This window comes from Hemiscyllium ocellatum, chromosome 22 (genome assembly GCF_020745735.1).
Source record: "Hemiscyllium ocellatum isolate sHemOce1 chromosome 22, sHemOce1.pat.X.cur, whole genome shotgun sequence".
Classification (NCBI taxonomy): Eukaryota; Metazoa; Chordata; class Chondrichthyes; order Orectolobiformes; family Hemiscylliidae; genus Hemiscyllium; species Hemiscyllium ocellatum.
In genome coordinates this window covers 3,720,232-3,740,904 of record NC_083422.1, presented here as the reverse complement: position 1 = coordinate 3,740,904, position 20,673 = coordinate 3,720,232, and positions in this window count along the sequence as shown.

Genomic DNA, 20,673 nt, shown 5'->3' with positions numbered 1-20,673 from the left:
TAGAATCTAGCAAGGTCTGATATGGAATACTTGTGGCCAGGCTTTTGACCGCAATAGTGCTACGTACTGAATGACTTTAATAATGGGGCTAAGCTTCTATTTGGTCAGTCTTGTAGGTATTGCTGCCCGAAACACAGAAAAGATCAGCATTTATAACTTTTATATAGTTCATTTAATTCAGTAACTTTTCCCAAGGCTTTTTCCAGGAACATTACAGAAACGACATTTGACACCACACCAAAGAAAAAGATATTAGGATCAATGACCAAAAACTTTGTCAAAAAGTTCATTTTTAAGGCTCTTCTTAAAGAAGATGAAGACATGGAGAGAATTAGGCAGAAAATGTCATAGCTGGGACCCATGCAGCTGAAGGCATCTCCTGCCAATGTTGGGGTGATTAAGCTGAGGAACTTGCATGCTGAAGAAACTGGAGGACTGTGTAAGACGAGAAGAGGTTGTAGAGATAATGAGAGATGAGTTAATTGATGGAGGTTTGGGCCTAAAATGTTAACATTGTTTATCTCTGCATGGGCCAGCTGAGCTGCTGAGGTTTTCCAGCAATTTTTGTTCATGTTTTAGTTTTTGAGCAGCTGCAGATCAGCTGCTTCACTGAAGTCCTTCCCTCCATTATAAGGTCAGATAGTGGATGTTTGCCGATGACTACACAATGTTCATCACCACTCACGACTCCTCAGACACTGAAGCAGTCCATGTTCAAATGCGACAAGATCTGGACAATACTGAGGCTTGGGCTGACAAGTGGCAAGTAACATTCGCGTTACACAAGTGCCAGGAAATTATCATCTCTAACAAGAAAGAATCTAACCATCACCCTTGACATTCAAAAATGTGGCACTTATGCGGTGTAAATATTCCTTATCACTTGTCAGCCCGAGATTGGATATTGTCCAGATCCTTTTGCATTTGAACACGGTCTGCTTCGGTATCTGGGGAGTCACAAATGCTGCTGAACATTGTGTAATCTTTAGGCAACATGTTTGGCTGTGGCATGACCAGTCTGAGGGAGCTCACCCAATTTTGGCACTAGCCCCCAGATGTTAGTAAGGAGGACTTTGCAGGGTCAACAGGGTTGGGTTTGTCATTGTTGTTTCTGGTGCTGAGGTCAAATGCCAGGTAGTTTACCTGGTTTCATTCCTTTTTTTCCTTTCTACAATTTGATATAACTGAGTAGCTTGCTGGGCCATTTCAGAGGGTTATGGTCAACCCCATTGCTGGGCTCTGGAGTCACATGGAGTTCAGACCAGGTGAGAGCAGTAGATTTCCTTCCTTCGTTGGGTTTTATGACAATGGTTTGATGATCATCACTGGATTTATAATTCCAGATTTTTACTGAGTTCAAATGCCAACATTTGTGGGCGGCACGGTGGCACAGTGGTTAGCACTGCTGCCTCACAGCGCCTGTAGACCCGGGTTCAATTCCCGACTCAGGCGACTGACTGTGTGGAGTTTGCACGTTCTCCCCGTGTCTGCGTGGGTTTCCTCCGGGTGCTCCGGTTTCCTCCCACAGTCACAAAGATGTGCGGGTCAGGTGAATTGGCCAAGCTAAATTGCCCGTAGTGTTAGGTAAGGGGTAAATGTAAGGGTATGGGTGGGTTGCGCTTCGGCGGGTCGGTGTGGACTTGTTGGGCCGAAGGGCCTGTTTCCACACTGTAAGTCTAATCTAATCTAATTTGAATTCAAACATTCAAAATGCCAACATTTGGATTCAAACCTGGGTCCCTGGGAACTCTGGACTCCTGGATACTGATCAATCAGAAGAAATGCTCCGATTGGGCAGCGCGGGTGCATCCCATTCAGACACATCCCCCTACCCTATCCCTATACCACTGTATTTCCAAGGGTTAATCCACCTAATTTACAATCCGTAGATACTTTCGGCAATTTAACATGGCCAAACCACCTAACTTGCATATCTGTGGGAGGAAACCAGAACCCCCAGAGGGAACCCACGTGGTTGTGGGGAGAATGTGCAAGTCCACACACAGTCACCGAGGGTGGAATCAAACCCAGGTCAATATGCACTTACAATGCCAAAGAATACAAGATTCCAGGCCAAGTGCTGAAATATGGAATTAGAATAGTATAGTTTCAATGGACTGAACGGCTTTTTTTCTGTGCTGTAGATCTCTATGACTCTATAGAGGTTTGCAGTTCATTCACAAACACTGGAGTCTAACCGGAAGCCATCGCATTGCAGGAGAGTGTGAGATTGCTGAGAGGCTAACATGAAACCTGAAACAATTAACATCCTGAGGACTGTGAATTTCACTATTTCATTCACACCGTATACAAGAGGATCTTATTTTTATTTACATTATATACAGGGGTACACGATGATTTGTTTTGTTTATCATCATCTAGAAATGTATCTTGTTTTTATTTTCACTGTGTAGAAAAGGATCTTGCTTTTATTTACATTTTTTCAAGAGAATCCCATTTATTTACATAAATTATTTAGATTTATATACAGCTTTCACATCTGCAGCCATTTTCTTATCATCCTGCCCTAAGATGTTATAACACATCTCTGGAGTGTGGGATTATGAACCTAATTCTCTAGCTCAGTGGGACGGACACTACCATTGCACCACATGAGCTCTACTTGATAGATTTACTGACTTCACTTCAGCCAGTTTGACCCAACTGCAATGCAGAAAGCATGCACAAGATGGCAGTATTTGCTGAGGGATACAGGCATACTCATCAGCAGGATCTAATCATACTTCCTTACCAGCTACCCATCAACAACAATCATGCATGTGTTCTGTCATAAAGTTGTTCTTTTTATTTATTTGTGGGATTTGGGCTGGCAGGGCCAGCATTTATTGCCTATCCCTAGTTGCCTTTGGGAAGGTGGTGGTGAGCTGCCATCTTAAACTGCTGCAGTCCATGTGCTGTAGGTACATCCACAATGCTGTTAGGGAGGAATTTCCAGGACTGTGACCCAGCGACACTGAAGGAGTGGTAACATGTCTCCAAGTCAGGATGGTGAGTGGCTTAGCAGGGAATGTGAAGGCAGTGGTGTTTCTATGTAATTGCTGCACTTGTCCTTCTGGATGGAAATGGTCATGGGTTTGGAAGGTGGTGTCTGAGGATCTTTGGTGATGTTCTGCAGTGCATCTTGTAGATAGTACACTGCTGCCGCTGAGCATGGGTGGTAGAGGTGAGTGGATGCTTGTGACTGTGATGCCAATAAAGCGGGATGCTTTGTCCTGGATGGTGTTAAACTCTGACAAGTGCGCTCATCCAGGCAAGTGGGGAGTATTCAATCACTCTACTGACTTGTCTCTTGTAGATGGTGGACAGGCTTTGGGAGTCAGGAGGTACGTGACTCGTCACAATATTCCTAACCTCTGACCTGCTCTTGTAGCCACTGTGTTTACGTGGTGAGTGAAGTTGAGTTTCTGGTCACTGATAACCATAAAAGATGTTGATAGTGGAGGGTTCAGTTATGGTAACACCATTGAATGTCAAGGGGCAGTGGTTAAATTCTCTCTTGGTAGTGTTGGTGTTAGACTGGTATTTGTGTGATGACAATGTTACTTGCCACTGGTCAGCCAAATACAGCCTTGACATCAAGGGCTGTCCCTCTCAACTCAGGAATTCTTTGGAATGCAGCTCCTTTGTCCATGTTTGAACTAAGGACAAAATGAGGTTTTTATTAAAGAGCTAATAGCAGGATATTTAGAAAGTTGAAATAACATCCATAGAACATAGAACAATACAGCACAGAACAGGCCCTTCGGCCCATGATGTTGTGCCGAACATTTGTCCTAGCTTAAACACCTATCCATGTACCTATCCAATTGCCGTTTAAAGGTCACCAATTATTCTGACTCTGCCACTCCCACAGGCAGCGCATTCCATACCCCCACCACTCTCTGGGTAAAGAACCTACCCCTGACATCCCCCCTATACCTTCTACCCTTCACCTTAAATTTATGTCCCCTTGTAACACTCTGTTGTACCCGGGGAAAAAGTCTCTGACTGTCTACTCTATCTATTCCCCTGATCATCTTATAAACCTCTATCAAGTCACCCCTCATCCTTCGCCGTTCCAATGAGAAAACCTATCCTCATACGACCTATTCTCCATTCCAGGCAACAGCCTGTAAATCTCCTCTGCACCCTCTCCAAAGCTTCCAGCTGAACCAATATTGGTTTGATGATAGATGATAGATGTCATGGGTTTGGAAGGTGATGACATTGACTTGTGTAGTGTAAATGTTACTTGTCACTTGTCAGACTGAGCCTGGATATTGTCCAGACCTTGATGCATTTGGTGCATGGACTGTTTCTGTATCTGAGGAGTCACGAATAGTGCTGAACGTTATGCAATCCCTGGCAAACATACCCACTTCTGACCTTATGATGGAGGGAAGGTCATTCTTGAAGCAGCTGAGGATGGTTAGGCCCAGGACACTACCATGAGGAACTCCTGCAGAGATGTCCTGGAGCTGAGATGACTGACCTCCAACGACCACAACCATCTTCCTACTTGCTAGATATGACACCTGAGAGGTTTTCCGTCATTTCCATTGATCCCAGTTTTGCGAGGGCCTTGATGTCAAGGACTGTCACTGTCACCTCACCATTGGAACTCAGCTCTTTTATCCATGTTTGAGCTGAGGCTGGAGTGAGGTCAGGAGCTGAGGGACCCTAGTGGAACCCCAATTGAGCATCATTGAACAGGTTATTGCTGAGCAGGTGCAAGTGGATGACACTTTCCATCACTTTACTGATGATCAAGAGTAGACTGACAGGGGTGTAACTTTCTGGGTTGGATTTTCCTGCTTTTTGTGTACAGGCAATTTTCCATATTCAAAGAGTGTGGCGCTGGAAAAGCACAGCCGGTCAGATAGGATCCGAGGAGCAGGAGAGTTAACATTCCGAGCATAAGCTCTTCATCAGGAATGAGGCTTATGGCCCCAGAGGGCTGAGAGATAAATGGGAGGGGGTGGGGAAGGTAACTGAGATGTAAGTTGGGGGTGAATGTGATTGATTGGAGAGGAGGGTGGAGCAGATAGGTGGGAAGGAAGATGGACAGGTTGGACAGGTCAAGAGGGCAGTGCCAGGTTGGAAGATTGGATATTTCATATTGTCAGGTAGATGGCAGTGTTGTAACTGTGCTGGAACAGCTTGGCTAGGGTAGTGGCAAGTTTAGGAGCACAAGTCTTCAGTACTATTGCCGGAATGTTGTCTTCGCAGTATCCAGTGTCTCCAAATGTTTCCTGATATCACATTGAATGAATCAAATTGGCTGAAGACTGGTCTCTGTGATGCTGGATACCTAAGTGGAGAATGCCAAGATGGATCATCCCCTTGGCATTTCTGGCTGAAGATTGCTGTGAAAGCTTCAGCCTTAACTTTTGCCCCGATGTGCTGAGCTCTTCCATCATTGAGGATGGGGATATTTATGAAGCTTCTTCCTCCAGTGAGTTGTTTAATTGTCCCTCACCGTTCATGACTGGGTGTGACAGGACTGCAGAGCTTAGATCTGATCCATTAGTTGTAGGATCACTTAATTCTGTCTATCACATGCTGTTTATGCTGTTTGACATGCAACTAGTCCTGTTTGGTAGCTTCACCAGGTTGACACCTTATCTTCAGATACGCCTGACGTTGTTCCTGGCATACCCCCCTGCACTCTCCATTGAACCAGGGTTGATCCCCTGGTTTGATGATAACTGTTGAGTGGGGGATTTGCCAGGCCCTGAGGCTGCAGAGTTTCCTGGAGAACAGTTCTGCTGCCGTTGATGGCCCATAGCAGAACATGGATGCCCAGTCTTCAGCTGCTAGATCTATTAAAGTCTGTCCCATTTAGCATGGTGAAAGTTCCACACAACATGATGGAGGTTATTCTCAATGTGAAGGCAGGACTTCATCTCTACAAGGAGTGCACAGTGTTTGCTCTAACTAATACTGTCACGGACAAATACATCTGCAGTTGGCAGATTGGTAAGGATGAGGTAAAGTATGTCTTTCCCTCGTGTCAGTTCCCTCACTGCCAACTACAGACCCAGTCTTGCAGCTTTGTCCTTTAGGACCTGACCAGCTCGATCAGTAGTACTGCTGCCAACTTCATGGTTTGAGGAGTCAATGCTGAGGAATCCCAGGGCATCTCCTTTCTGACTGTATATCACTGGGACACCACCTCTACTGGGCCTGTCCTGTCGGTGAGACGGACATAACCCGAGATGGTGATGGTGGTGCCTGGGACATTGTCAGTAAGGTATGCTTCTGTGAGTATGACAATGTCAGGCTGTTGTTTGACTAGTCTGTGAGACAGCTCTCCCAATTTTGGCACTAGCTCCCAGATGTTGGTGAGGAGGACTTTGCATGGTCGACTGGGCTCTTCTGCCATTATCTTTGCCAGCGGCTAGGTTGATGCCAGGTGATTCGTCCAGGTTCATTTCTTTGAGAGTTTGTAGCGATTGGTACAGCTGAATGGTTTGTTAGGCCATCTCAGAGGGCGCTTGAGAACCAATCAACTTACAACAAGATCGGTGCCATGCAGAATCGTTTCTAAACGCAATAAACCTTGCTCATAGATTCATGGAGTCATACAGCATGGAAACTTGTTCGTGCCGACAAAATTTCCCAAACTAAGTTAGACACATTTACCCTCGAGAGGGTATGAATCTTGATGCTAGAGAAAAGGAAGAACATTTTGAAAATTAGTCAGAGCAACTGCCATCAAACATGAGAGCACATGTCATCTGAAAGGACTCGCAATGCTCTCAAGGAAATATCTCAGAAGGCATCATCTATTAAAGGTACAAAGGAATTTTATACAAAGATACTCGCTGTAAACAATTTGAGAAGATGGCCCAGGGAGAAAGCAGCAGATTTGGAAGATCAGAAGAAAGACAGAATAAACGACTGTATGGACTTTGAGAGATTAAATTAATTTCATTTTTAATAATTGTGCTTTTGGAGCAGCATTTTTATAGAGCTGGGGTCAGGTGGTGATTAGTTAAGAAAAAGGGGGCTTGGGTTTGTTAATAGTTTTTGTTTATAGAGTTCACTGTTAGAGTTAGGTAAATAAATTGCTATTTTTTCTTTAAACAGAGGAAATCAGGGGTTTTCTTTCACTCACACATTTAGCAGGTTGAGGTGAGGCAAGCGTTTCTGGGGTGTTATAGAGTTTAGCTGAGGGGTTTGACCTCTGTGTCATAACAAGATGCATTTCAGAAATTCACTAAAGATCCTCAGACAGCACCTTCCAAACCCACGACCACTTTCATCGAGAAGAACAAGGGCAGCAGATAATGGGAACATCACCACTTTCAAGTTCCATAAGACCGTAAGACCATAAGACATAGGAGCAGAAATTAGGCCATTCAGCCCATTGAGTCTGCTCTGCCATTCAATCATGGCTGATGAGTTTAAGACCATAAGACCATAAGACATAGGAGTGGAAGTAAGGCCATTCGGCTCATCGAGTCCACTCCGCCATTCAATCATGGCTGATTGGCATTTCAACTCCACTTACCAGCATTCTCCCTGTAGCCCTTAATTCTTCGTGACATCAAGAATCTATCAATCTCTGCCTTGAAGACATTTAGCGTCCCGGCCTCCACTGCACTCCGTGGCAATGAATTCCACAGGCCCACCACTCTCTGGCTGAAGAAATGTTTCCACATTTCTGTCCTGAATTGACGAGTAAAAACTGAGGTCTGCAGATGCTGGAGATCACAGCTGCAAATGTGTTGCTGGTCAAAGCACAGCAGGCCAGGCAGCATCTCAGGAATAGAGAATTCGACGTTTCGAGCATAAGCCCTTCATCAGGAATGATGAAGGGCTTATGCTCGAAACGTCGAATTCTCTATTCCTGAGATGCTGCCTGGCCTGCTGTGCTTTGACCAGCAACACATTTGCAGTTCTGAATTGACCCCCTCTAATTCTAAGGCTGTGTCCATGGGTCCTAATCTCCTCGCCTAACGGAAAAAATTTCCTAGCATCCACCCTTTCCAAGCCATGTATTATCTTGTAAACTTCTATTAAGTCTCCCCTTAATCTTCTAAACTCCAATGAATACAATCCCAGGATCCTCAGCCGTTCCTCATATGTTAGACCAACCATTCCAGGGATCATCCGTGTGAATCTCCGCTGGACACGCTCCAGTGCCAGTATGTTCTTCCTGAGGTGTGGGGACCAAAACTGGACACAGTACTCCAAATGGGGCCTAACCAGAGCTTTATAAAGTCTCAGTAGCACATCGCTGCTTTTATATTCCAACCCTCTTGAGATAAGTGACAACATTGCATTCGCTTTCTTAATCATGGACTCAACCTGTATGTTTACCTTTAGAGAATCCTCGACTAGCACTCCCAGATCCCTTTGTACTTTGGCTTTACGAATTTTCTCACCATTTAGAAAGTAGTCTATGCTTTTATTCTTTTTTCCAAAGTGCAAGACCTCGCATTTGCTCACGTTGAATTCCATCAGCCATTTCCTGGACCAGTCTCCCAAACTGTCTAGATCCTTCTGTAGCCTCCCCACTTCCTCAGTACTACCTGCCTGTCCACCTAACTTCGTATCATCTGCAAACTTCGCAAGAATGCCCCCAGACCCTTCATCCAGATCATTAATATATAATGTGAACAGCTGCGGCCCCAACACTGAACCCTGCGGGACACTGCTTGTCACCAGCTGCCATTCCAAAAAAGAACCTTTTATCCCAACTCTCTGCCTTCTGTCAGACAGCCAATCCTCAATCCATCCCAATAGCTCACCTCGAACACCATGGGCCCTCACCTTGCTCAGCAGCCTCCCGTATGGCACCTTATCAAAGGCCTTTTGGAAGTCTAGATAGATCACATCCACTGGGTTTCCCTGGTCTAACCTACTTGTCACCTCTTCAAAGAATTCCAACAGGTTTGTCAGGCATGACCTCCTGACCTCTCCGCCCCCACCCCACTCCGGCCTATCACCCTCACTTTGACCTCCTTCCACCTATCACATCTCCATCGCCCCTCCCCCAAGTCCCTCCTCCCTACCTTTTATCTTAGCCTGCCTGGCACCCTCTCCTCATTCCTGATGAAGGGCTTATGCCCGAAACGTCGAATTTCCTATTCCTTGGATGCTGCCTAACCTGCTGTGCTTTAACCAGCAACACATTTTCAACTATGACCTCCCCTTTCTCAACCCCATTCTCCCACTTTCTCCCCATAACCCTTGATCCCCTTGACAACCAAGAACCTAGCTGTCTCCGTCGTAAATGACCTGGTCTGCACAGCCTTCTGTGGCAATGAATTCCGTGGGTTCACCACTGTCCGGCTAAAGATGTTTCTTCTTATCTCCGTTCTAAAAGGTCTGCCCTTTACTCTAAAGCTATGCCCTTGGGTCCTAGTCTCCCCTACCAATGGAGACATCTTCCCAATATCTATGCTGTCCAGGTCATTCAGTATTTGTATGTTTCAGTTAGATCCCCCCACCCACATCCTTCTAAACTCCATCAAGTATAAAGACAGAGTCCCCAAACATGCTTCATGTGTTAAGCTTTTCATTCCTGGGCCAATTCTCATTAACCTCTTCTGAACATGCTCCAAGGCCATTACGTCCTTCCTGAGATATGGGGCTCAAAACTGTGCACAATACCCCAAATGTGGTCTGACCAGAGCCTTATAGAGCCCCAGAAGTATGTCCCTGTATTTACATTCAAGTCCCCTCAAATTGCCTTCCTAACTACTGACTCAACCTGCGAGTTTACCCTGAGAGAATCCTGGACTATAATTCCCAAGTGTCTTTGCACTTCAGATTTCTGAATTTTCTGCCCATTTGGAAAATAGTGCCTGCCTCAATTCTTCCTACCTCACACTTTCCCACGTTGTACTCCATCTGCCATTTCTTTGCCCACTTTTCTAACTTGTCCAAAGCTTTCTGCAGCATCCTCGCGTGCTCAATGCTATCTGTCCCTTTACCTATATTTGTATCATCAACAAACTTAGCCAAAATGCCCTCAGTTCCTTCATCTAGATCATTAATAAAGTCATGTATGATGTGAAAAGTTGTGGTTCCAACACGGCTTTACTGAACACCAATTGTCACTGGCTGCCATCCTGAGAAGAACCCTTTTATGCTGAAAATGTGTTGCTGGAAAAGCGCAGCAGGTCAGGCAGCATCCAAGGAGCAGGAGAGTCAACGTTTCGGGCATGAGCCATTCTTTATGCCCGAAACATCGATTCTCCTGTTCCTTGGATGCTGCCTGACCTGCTGCGCTTTTCCAGCAACACATTTTCAGCTCTGATCTCCAGCATCTGCAGCCCTCACTTTCTCCAAGGACCCTTTTATGCCCACCCTCCACTTTCTGCCAGATAATCAGGCTTCTATCCATGCTAGCACCTTGCCTCTAACACCATGTGCCCATATCTTACTCAGTAGCCTCCTGTGCAGCAGCTTGTTAAAGGCCTTCCTGAAGTCCAAGTAGATAACATCCATTGGCTCTCCTTGGTCTAACCTGCTCATTACGTCCTCAAAGAATTCTGGCAGATTTTTCAGGCATGACCTGTCCTTGATGAAACCATGCGGACTTTGCCCTATTTTACCACACACTTCCAAGTATTCAGAAATCTCAACCATCACAATGGATTCCAGGATCTTACCCATGCCCAAGGTTAGGCTAAACGGTCTGTAATTTTCCATCTTTTGCCTTATTCCCTTTTTAAACAGGGGTGTCACATTAATGATTTTTCGGTCCTCTGGGATCCTCCCTGACTCTAGCGATTACTGAAAAATCACGACTAACACTTCCACTATTTCTTCAGCTATCTCCTTAGAACTCTGGGTGTAGTTCATCTGGTCCAGATGATTTCTCCACCTTCAGGCCGTTCAGTGTTTCTAGCACCTTCTCCTTGGTTACGGCCACCATACTCAGCTCTGCCCCCTCACTCTGTTGAATTTTTGGGATATTACTCATGTCTTCCACCATGAAGACTGACATAAAGTAATGATTCAGTTCCTCAGCCATTTCCTTGTTCCTCACTACTATCTCTCCAGCATCATTTTTTAGCGGAATGTCTATTTTTGCCTCTATTTTCCCTTTATATATCTCGAGAAATTCTTACTGTCTTCCTTTATATTACTGGCTAGCTTACCCTCATATTTAATCTTCTCCCTCCTTTTATTGTTGCCTGCTGTTGATCTTTGTAAGCTTCCCAATCCTCTGATTTCCCACCGCCCTTCACCATATTCCAAGTTTTCTCTTTTGCTTTGATGTTATCCCTAACTTTCCCTGGTCAGCCACGGTTGCCTCACCCTCCCTGTACCATGTTTATTTTCCCTCAGGATAAATCCCTGATGTGTCTCCTGAATTACTCCCAGAAACTCCTGCCGTTGCTGTTCCACTGTCATTTCCTGCTGGGCTCCTCTCCCAGCTCCTCCCCCAAGCCTCTGAAGCTGTCTTTATTCAGCCATTCACCCCTGATTCTGTCTTCTCCCCCTCAAATTGCAGAGTAAATTCTATCATATTATGATCGCTGTCTCCTAAGGGTTCCTTCACCTTAAGCTCCCTTATCAAGTCTGTCTCACTGCACAACACTAAATCCAGTATTGCCTGTTCCCTAGTGGGCTCCACCACAAGCTGCTCCAAAAAGCATTCCACAAATTCCTTTTCTTGCAATTCTCTACCAACCTGATTTTCCCCATCCATCTGCATATTGAAATCCCCCGTGATCACTGTGACACATTTTTTCTATCTCCTGGTTATCTTGTGCCTCAGCTCCTGACTACTGTTTGGAAGACTGTACAGAACTTCAAATATGATTTCTTTAACTTTTGTGGTTCCTCAATGTTATCCACACAGATTCTACACCATCTGACCGTACTTCATTTCTTATTATTGATTTAATTTCATTTCTTACTAATAAGGCAACCCCACACCCTCTACCCACTTGCCTATTTTTTAAACAGGATGTATATCCTTGAATATTCAGCACCCAATCCTGATCCCCTTGCAGCCATGTCTCCGTGATGCCCACCACATCATTCCTGCCAATTTTGATCTGCGCCACAAGCTAATTTATCTTATTCCTTATACTGCATGCATTTAGATATAACACCTTCAATCCTGTATTAGCCATCCCTCGTCTCATTGTCATTTGTTTGTCCAGTGTTTGATTGTTAACTCTTTCCATACTCTCTGTCCTATTGTGCTCCCTCCAAGCCACTCACCATCCTGACTTGGAGATATATCGACATTCCTTCACCGTCACTGGATCAAAGTCCTGGAATTCCCTTCCTAATGGGATTGTGTGTCAACCCACAGCAGGTGGACTGCAGCAGTTCAAGAAGGCTGCACGGTGGCACAGTGGTTAGCACTGCTGCCTCACAGCGCCAGAGACCCGGGTTCAATTCCTGCCTCAGGCGACTGACTGTGTGGCGTTTGCACGTTCTCCCCGTGTCTGCGTGGGTTTCCTCCGGGTGCTCCGGTTTCCTCCCACAGTCCAAAGATGTGCAGGTCAGGTGAATTGGCCATGCTAAATTGCCCCTAGTGTTAGGCAAGGGGTAAATGTAGGGGTGTAGGTGGGTTGCGCTTCGGCGGGTCGGTGTGGACTTGTTGGGCCAAAGGGCCTGTTTCCACACTGTAAGTAATCTAATCTAATCTAAAGGCAGCTCACCACCACCTTCTCAAGGGGCAACTAGGGACGGGCTATAAATGCTGGCCCAGCCAGTGATGCCCACATCCCACAAAACAAATAAATAATAAATGAATACGTATTAATTTGGATTAAAAAATAACAATGCTTAAAAAATCCCCTACCCCGGATATATTGTGTTCTCCTCTCCAAATTCTTGGCATGCTATTCCAATTATTGATTTAGGTCCTACTGCTGGTTTAATTGAAACGTCCCTCTCCCTCCATTGTCAGACACAGTGAGACTGACCATACTCCACCATGTTGCAGAGGAGCTGCATTTAAGTGTAATCATCTCCTCCCACATAGACATCCTGGAGGTTCCCTCCTCTCCCTTCCTAATATTCCACTCAGCCTCTATTTCCTGATCAGATCCCTTGCACTGAACAGAAAAGGGCAAATGAGAGAAACCAGAGGAGGTGAAGGCAGGAGACAAAAGGAAAAGGTAGGAAAGAAGGGGGAAAGTCAGAAGAGAGGGAAGAAGAGGACAGAAAAGGTTAAATTGAAGCACTGATGAAGGGAAGGAGAGGAGAAGTGGAAGAAGAAATAAAGAGAAGGGGAGAAAAAGAAGAGACAAGGTGAGAAAAGGATAAAGGAGAAGGAAGGCTGGAAAGGAAGGAAACATCTCGTCAAAAGAATGGGAATGGAGGAGGAAGAAGATGAAGACAAGATTGAAGATAAACGTATGAAGCTCTCAATTACATGTTTTCCAGCTCACTAATAATTTCCAAAGACGCTGTTTTGGTGGTGTGACCATTATCGCCAATTCACATCTCAAAATCTTCAGACTATTGCTGTTCCTCTGAACACCACATTGTCCTTCACCTTTCTTGTTTCTTCTTACAAAATTCTCAGCCAGTCTGAGTTTCTCATGGAGTTCTGCTTGTTCCTTCCCTCCTTCAGCCCTTGCTCTCTCTCCCTAATTTACAGCCCTCCCTCCTCCTTCAACATCCAGACCAAGACATCAATGTCCAGTTTGAATCGATACTGCGTCTGGATAATATCAGTATCAGACCATGTCCCAATCACCTATCAGATTTCTGTAGAATGACCTGAAAAAAGTATGCTGAGAATTTTGAATCTGAGGCATTGCTAGATCAGAAGGCAGGACAAATCAGTGAGGTCAGAGCTGAAGGTGAACAGAGCTGGTACAAAATGGGATGGGCAGTAGACGTTTGGATGATATCGAGTTTATGAAGACTGCAAGGTGGGAGGTGGATGAGGAGGGTATTATAAAGTTAGTACACTAATGCGACTGACTATGAATGGACAAGCACGCTAGGAACAAACCATCAACATTAAACAACAGCAGAACAAGGCTAAAAAAAGACTAGAAAACCTGTCCAAGTTCACACATAGCAATGACACGATCAATTCAGAGACTTGGATAAAGATCTTATCTGACCGACCACTCTTAGCACAGAAAAAGCCATCCTAGTATGAGGGATAAACCACAGGGACTCGAATAAAAAGGACTTCCTAGCAGCACTTGAATCCACCCTGAAAGACAACAGATTTACAAAAGAAACGCAGCAGGCACTCAGACTGACAGTAGCATCAACACTAAGCAGGAAGAAAGAAGGGAACACCCTCAACACACTGGAAAAGAAAGCCCTAGAAGGACTCAGAAAAGACAAAAATATTGTAATCCTACTGGCAGACAAAGGGTGCATGACTGTCATCCAGAACAGAGCTCAGTACATTGAAAAAGCCAACACACTACTCACAGATACCGACACCTACCAACAAGTGGCGATGGAACACAGATACCTGCATTACAACAAGCCCTGAGGAAAGTACACAAAACAGGTGTAATTAACAAGACAGGCCTCAAAGAATAAAACCAGAAGGATCCAACACACCTTGTTTCTATGGATTACCGAAGGTAGATGAACAAACCCCCTCACCCCCACCCCACTCAGACCCATCTTCTCACTTCCTGGTACACCGACATATAGGCTAGCAAAGGAACTACAACATAAACTGAAGCACCTAGTAGAAGACTCAGCCCACTCCATCCACACAACCCAGGGATTCCTTAACATCATCAAAGACACCAAGGTAGAGAACGATGAGGTCATGATTTCCTTTGACATGACGACCTACTCACATCAATAAGCATCACCTTCGCTAAAGAAACACTGGCCTTACAGCTAGATGAACCAAGGATGCAGATACCAAACAGTGCCAACTCCATCAGCAAGAACAGCATCCTCAAACTACTAAACCTGTTCCTCACAACCCACTTCACCTTCAATGATAAGATCTGCAAACAAACCAATGGGACGCCTATGGGATCACCAGTATCAGGACTTCTAGCAGAAGCAGTTATGCAGAGTCAGAGAGATGTACAGCATGGAAACAGACCCTTTGGTCCAATCCGTCCATGCCAACCAGATATCCCAACCCAATCTAGTCCCACCTGACAGCACCCGGCCCATATCCCTCCAAAGCCTTCCTATTCATATACCCATCCAAATGCCTCTTAAATGTTGTAATTGTACCAGCCTCCACCACATCCTCTGGCAGCTCATTCCATACACGTACCACCCTCTGCGTGAAAAGGTTGTCCCTTAGGTCTCTTTTACATCTTTCCCCTCTCACCCTAAACCTATGCCCTCTGGTTCTGGACTTTCCGACCCCAGGAAAAAGACTTTGTCTATTTATCCTATCCATGCCCCACATAATTTTGTAAACCTCTATAAGGTCACCCCTCAGCCTCCGATGCTCTAGGGAAGACAGCCCCAGCCTGTTCAGTCTCTCCCTTTGGCTTAAATCCTCCAACCCTGGCAACATCCTTGTAAATCTTTTCTGAACCCTTTCAAGTTTCACAACATCTTTCCAATAGGAAGGAGACCAGAATTGCACTCAATATTCCAACAGTGGCCTAACCAATGTCCTGTACAGCCGCAACATGACCTCCCAACTCCTGTACTCAATACTCTGACCAATAAAGGAAAACATACCAAACGCCGCCTTCACTATCCTATCCACCTGCAACTCCAGCGGTTAGAACAAACAGCCCTTCTCATGATCCAGCCCAAGCTTTGGGTCCGCTATGTGGATGGCACATTTGTTATCATGAAATGCAACAGACTAGAGGAAACCCACAAACACAGCCTGACATCCTGACCGGTATAAAGTTCACCAAAGAGGAAAAGAGCAACAACCGCAGAGTATCTACGTGTGACTCCACTTTCAAGGAGCTCTGAACCTGCACTCCAAGGCCTCTTTCTTCAGCAAGTGGCAGATGGAGTTTAATTTAGATAAATGTGAGGAGCTGCATTTTGAGAAAGCAAACCTTAGCAGGACTTCTACAATTAATGGTAAGGTCCTAGGGAGTGTTGCTAAACAAAGAGACCTTGGAGTGCACGTTCATAGCTCCTTGAATGTAAAGTCGCAGGTAAATAGGATAGTGAAGAAGGCATTTGGTATGCTTTTCTTTATTGGTCAGAGTATTGAGTACAGGAGTTGGGAGGTCCTGTTGTGGCTGTACAGGGCATTTGTTAGGCCACTGTTGGAATATTGCAATCAATTCTGCTCTCCTTCTTATCGGAAAGATTTTGTGAAACTTGAAAGGGTTGGAGGATTTGAGCTATTGGGAGAGGCTGAACAGGCTGGGGCTGTTTTCCCTGGAGCGTCAGAGACCTTATAGAGGTTTACAAAATTATGAGGGGCATGGATAGGATAAACAGACAAAGTCTTTTACCTGGGGTCAGGGAGTCCAGAACTAGAGGGCATAGGTTTAGGATGAGAGGGGAAAGATATAAAAGAGCCATAAAGGGCAACTTTTCCACGCAGAGGGTGGTATGTGTATGGAATGAACTGCCAGAGGAAGTGGTGGAGGCTGTTGCAATTGCAACTTTTAAGAGGAATTTGGATGAGTATATGAATAGGAAGGGTTTGGAGGGATATGGGCCGGGTGCTGGCAGGTGGGACTGGATTGGGTTTTGATATTTCCATGCTGTACATCTCTATGACTCTACTGAAATTTTCAATCTTTGAGCCTGAAACAAAATAAAAATAAATGGTTGTTGGCCTTTCCTTCATTGTTTTTCAAGGATTTTGATTCATCAAACTCAGTGGCACCATCAGTACAAAGTTTTGTTGCTAAAACAGAACACTTTACACTTAGTCTGCGGACAATATGCATTCAACTAGCATCAGAGTTGTACAGCACCGAAACAGATTCTTCAGTCCAACATGTCCGTGCCAACCAGTTATCCTCTATTAATCTAGTCCCAGTTGTCAGCATTTGGACTATATCCCTCTTAACCCTTCCTATTCAAATACCCATCCCAATGCCTTTTAAATGTTGTAATTGTACCAGCCTCCGCCACTTCCTCTGGCAGCTCATTCCATACACACACTGTATGAAAAAGTTCCCTCTTCAAGTTCCCTTTTATATCTTTTCCCTCTCACCTTAAACCTATGCCGCTTAGTTTTGGACTCCCCCACTCCAAGGAAAAATTCCCTATCTATTTTATAAACCTCAGTCTCCGACACTCCAAGGAAAACAGTCCCAGCCTGTTCAGCCTCTAATTTTAGCTCAAACCCTCCAACCCTGACAACATCCTTGTAAATCTTTTCTGAACCCTTTCAAGTTTCACAACATCATTCCAATAGCAGGGAGACCAGAATTGCATGTAGTATTCCAAAAGTGACCTAACCAATGTTTTGTACAGCTGCAACATGACCTCCCCAACTCAATACACTGACCAATAATAGTAAGCGTACCAAACGCCTTCTTCACTATCCTATCTACCTGTGATTCCACTTTCAAGGAACTGTGAACCTGCACTCCAAGGTTAGATTAGATTAGATTTAGATTAGATTACTTACAGTGTGGAAACAGGCCCTTCGGCCCAACAAGTCCACACCGACCCGCCGAAGCGCAACCCACCCATACCCCTACATTTACCCCTTACCTAACACTACGGGTAATTTAGCATGGCCAATTCACCTGACCTGCACATCTTTGGACTGTGGGAGGAAACCGGAGCACCCGGAGGAAACCCACGCAGACACGGGGAGAACGTGCAAACTCCACACGGTCAGTCGCCTGAGTCGGGAATTGAACCCGGGTCTCAGGCGCTGTGAGGCAGCAGTGCTAACCACTGTGCCACCGTGCCGCCCACAAAGGTCTCTTTGTTCAGCAACACTCCCGAGTCCCTTACCATTAAGTGTATAAGTCCTGCCGTGATTTGCCTTTCCAAAATGCAGCACCTCACTTTTATCTAAATTTAAAATCCACCTGCCATTCCTCAGCCCATTGGCCCATCTGATCAAGATCCCATTGTACTCTGAGGTAACCTTCTTTGCTGTCCATTACACCTCCAATTTTGCCGTCATCTGCAAATATACTGACCATACCTCCTATTCACATCCAAATCATTTATATAAATGATGAAAAACAGTGGACCCAGAAGCAATCCTTGTAGCATTCCACTGGTCACAGGCCTCCAGTTTCAAAAGCAACCCTCCACCACCACCCTTTGTCTTCTACCTTCGAGCCAGTTCTGTATCCAAATGGCTAGTTCTCCCTGTATTCAATGTGATCTAACCTTGCTAACCGGTCTCCCATGAGGAAACCTATCCAATGCCTTACTGAGATTTATTTTGATCATGTCCACAGCTTTGCCTTCATCAATCCTCTTCATTACTTCTTCAAAGAACTTAATGAAGTTAGTGAGACATGATTTCCCATGCTCAAAGCCATGTTGACTACAACTAATCTGCCCTTGTCTTTCCAAACACATGTAAATCCGATCCCTCATTTGCCAACATTTGGCCCATATCCCTCTAAACCCTTCCTATTCATGTACGCATCCAGATGCCTTTAGCATGTTGCAATTATAATGTCCTCTACCACTTCCTATGGCAGCTCATTCCATAATGCACCACTCTTTCAGTGAAAAAGTTACAATTCTGGAAATGAATAAATGAAACAAAGATGGTGTAGGCAGCCTCCAAAGGGGGCATTTCAAAGGAACTTATCAAATTTAAATTAATGCATAGTGATGATCTCAAAATCATATTCTATGTGGGTAGTCACAGTCTTACCAGACCATACAGCCGTGCTCTCATTAGAGAGAGAAAGAAATGACTAGTGGTAGTTTAACCTGAGGGTATCCAGGCCTCAGGCAAGGAAGCAAGTTGAGAAGGACAGTCCTACGTAGTCACCTCAGGCATGAACACTTGTACATTCTGTTCCCATAGAGTGGAATATATTGTGTTAAATATAACTGAAGTAAAATTTCAACCTGAATTTAGATAGGAAGCAGATATAACATTGGGTCCTGTCTAAAATCTTCTGAATCCTTTAAATAAAATGAAAACAAAGTAAGACTTTTACACTTAATATAAAAAAAAGTTCTGGAGAAACTCTACAGGTCTGGCAGCATCTGTGGAGAGAGAAACAGAGTTAATGTTTCAAGTCCAGTATGACTCTTACACCAGGCTGTTATTTCCAGAACCATAACTGACCTCATCTACTCTGGAGATCTCCAAACCCATAGTCCCCTAACCCCACCCCTCCTTCCCAAATACCGTAAAGTGGACTGCCCTGGCACAGCCATCCCCTTAGCCTGTTCCTGCCCATCTGAACCTATTTCTTCCTCTCTCAGTTCTACTTCCTTCCTTGTTCAGTCACTTTCCACATTTATTTCTACATATAGGACTCATAGAGTCATTGAGTCACAGACTCACAGAGTCCGACAGCAGGGACCATGCCGACCAAAATGTCCACCTACACTAACCCCATTTCCCTGCACTTGGCTCATATCCTTCTAAACTCGGTCTATCCATGTATTTGTTCGAATGCTTTTTAAACGTCGTTAATATACCCGTCTCAACCACTTCCACTGGCAGCTCATTCCATATGCGTACCACCCTCTGTGTAAAAACGTTGCCCCTCAGGTTCCCTTTTATTCTTGCCCCTCTAACCTTAAACTGATGTCCTCTGGTCCTTGATTCCCCAACCCTGGAAAAAAAACTGAGTGCCTCTCCTGATTTTATTTACTTCTAATAAGATCCCCCTTTAGTCTTCTACCCTCTAACGAAAAGTCCTAGCTTGTCTAACCTCTCCCTATAACTCAGACCCATTCAGTCCTTGCAACATCCTTGGAAATTTCTTCGGCACTCTTTCCAGTTTAATAACACCCTTCCTAGAGCAAGCTGACCAAAACTGAACACAATACACCAAACGTGGTCTCACCCACGTCCTGTACAACTGCAACATAACTTCCCAACTTCCAAACTCAATACCCTGACTGATGAAGGCCAGTGTGCCAAAAGCCTTCTTCACTGCCCTGTCTACCTGTGACTCCACTTTCAGAGAACCATGCACCTGAACTCCAAGGTCCCTCTGTTCCACTACACTCTTTAAGGCCCTGCTAATCACCATGAAACTCCTACCTTGATTTGACTTTCCAAAATGCAAGCCCTCACACTTACCTATATTAAACTCCATTTACCATTCTCAGCCCACGTCCACAGCTGATCAAAGTCCTACTGCAATTTCTGATACCCTTCCTCACTGTCCACGATACTGCCTATTTTAGTGTCATCTGCAAACTTACTAGCCATGCCATGTACATTCTCATCCAAATCACTGATAACAAACAGCAATGGGCCCGGCACCAACTTTGGGATGGCATGGTGGCTCAGTGGTTAGCACTGCTGCTTCACAGCACCAGGGAGCCGGGTTCAATTCCAGTCTCAGGTGACTGTCTGTGTGGAGTTCGCACATTCTTCCTGTGTCTGCGTGGGTTTCCTCCGGGTGCTCCGGTTTCCTCTCACAATCCAAAGATGTGCAGGTTAGGTGAATTGCCCATCGTGTTCTGGGATGTGTAGGTTACATGCATTAATCAGGGGTAAGTGTAGAATAATGGTGAGTGGGTTTGGATGGGATATGCTTCGGAGGGTCGGTGTGAACTTGTTGGGCCGAAGGGTCTGTTTCCACACAGTAAGGATTCTATGATTCTTGAGACATTCCACTAGTCATAGGCCTCCTG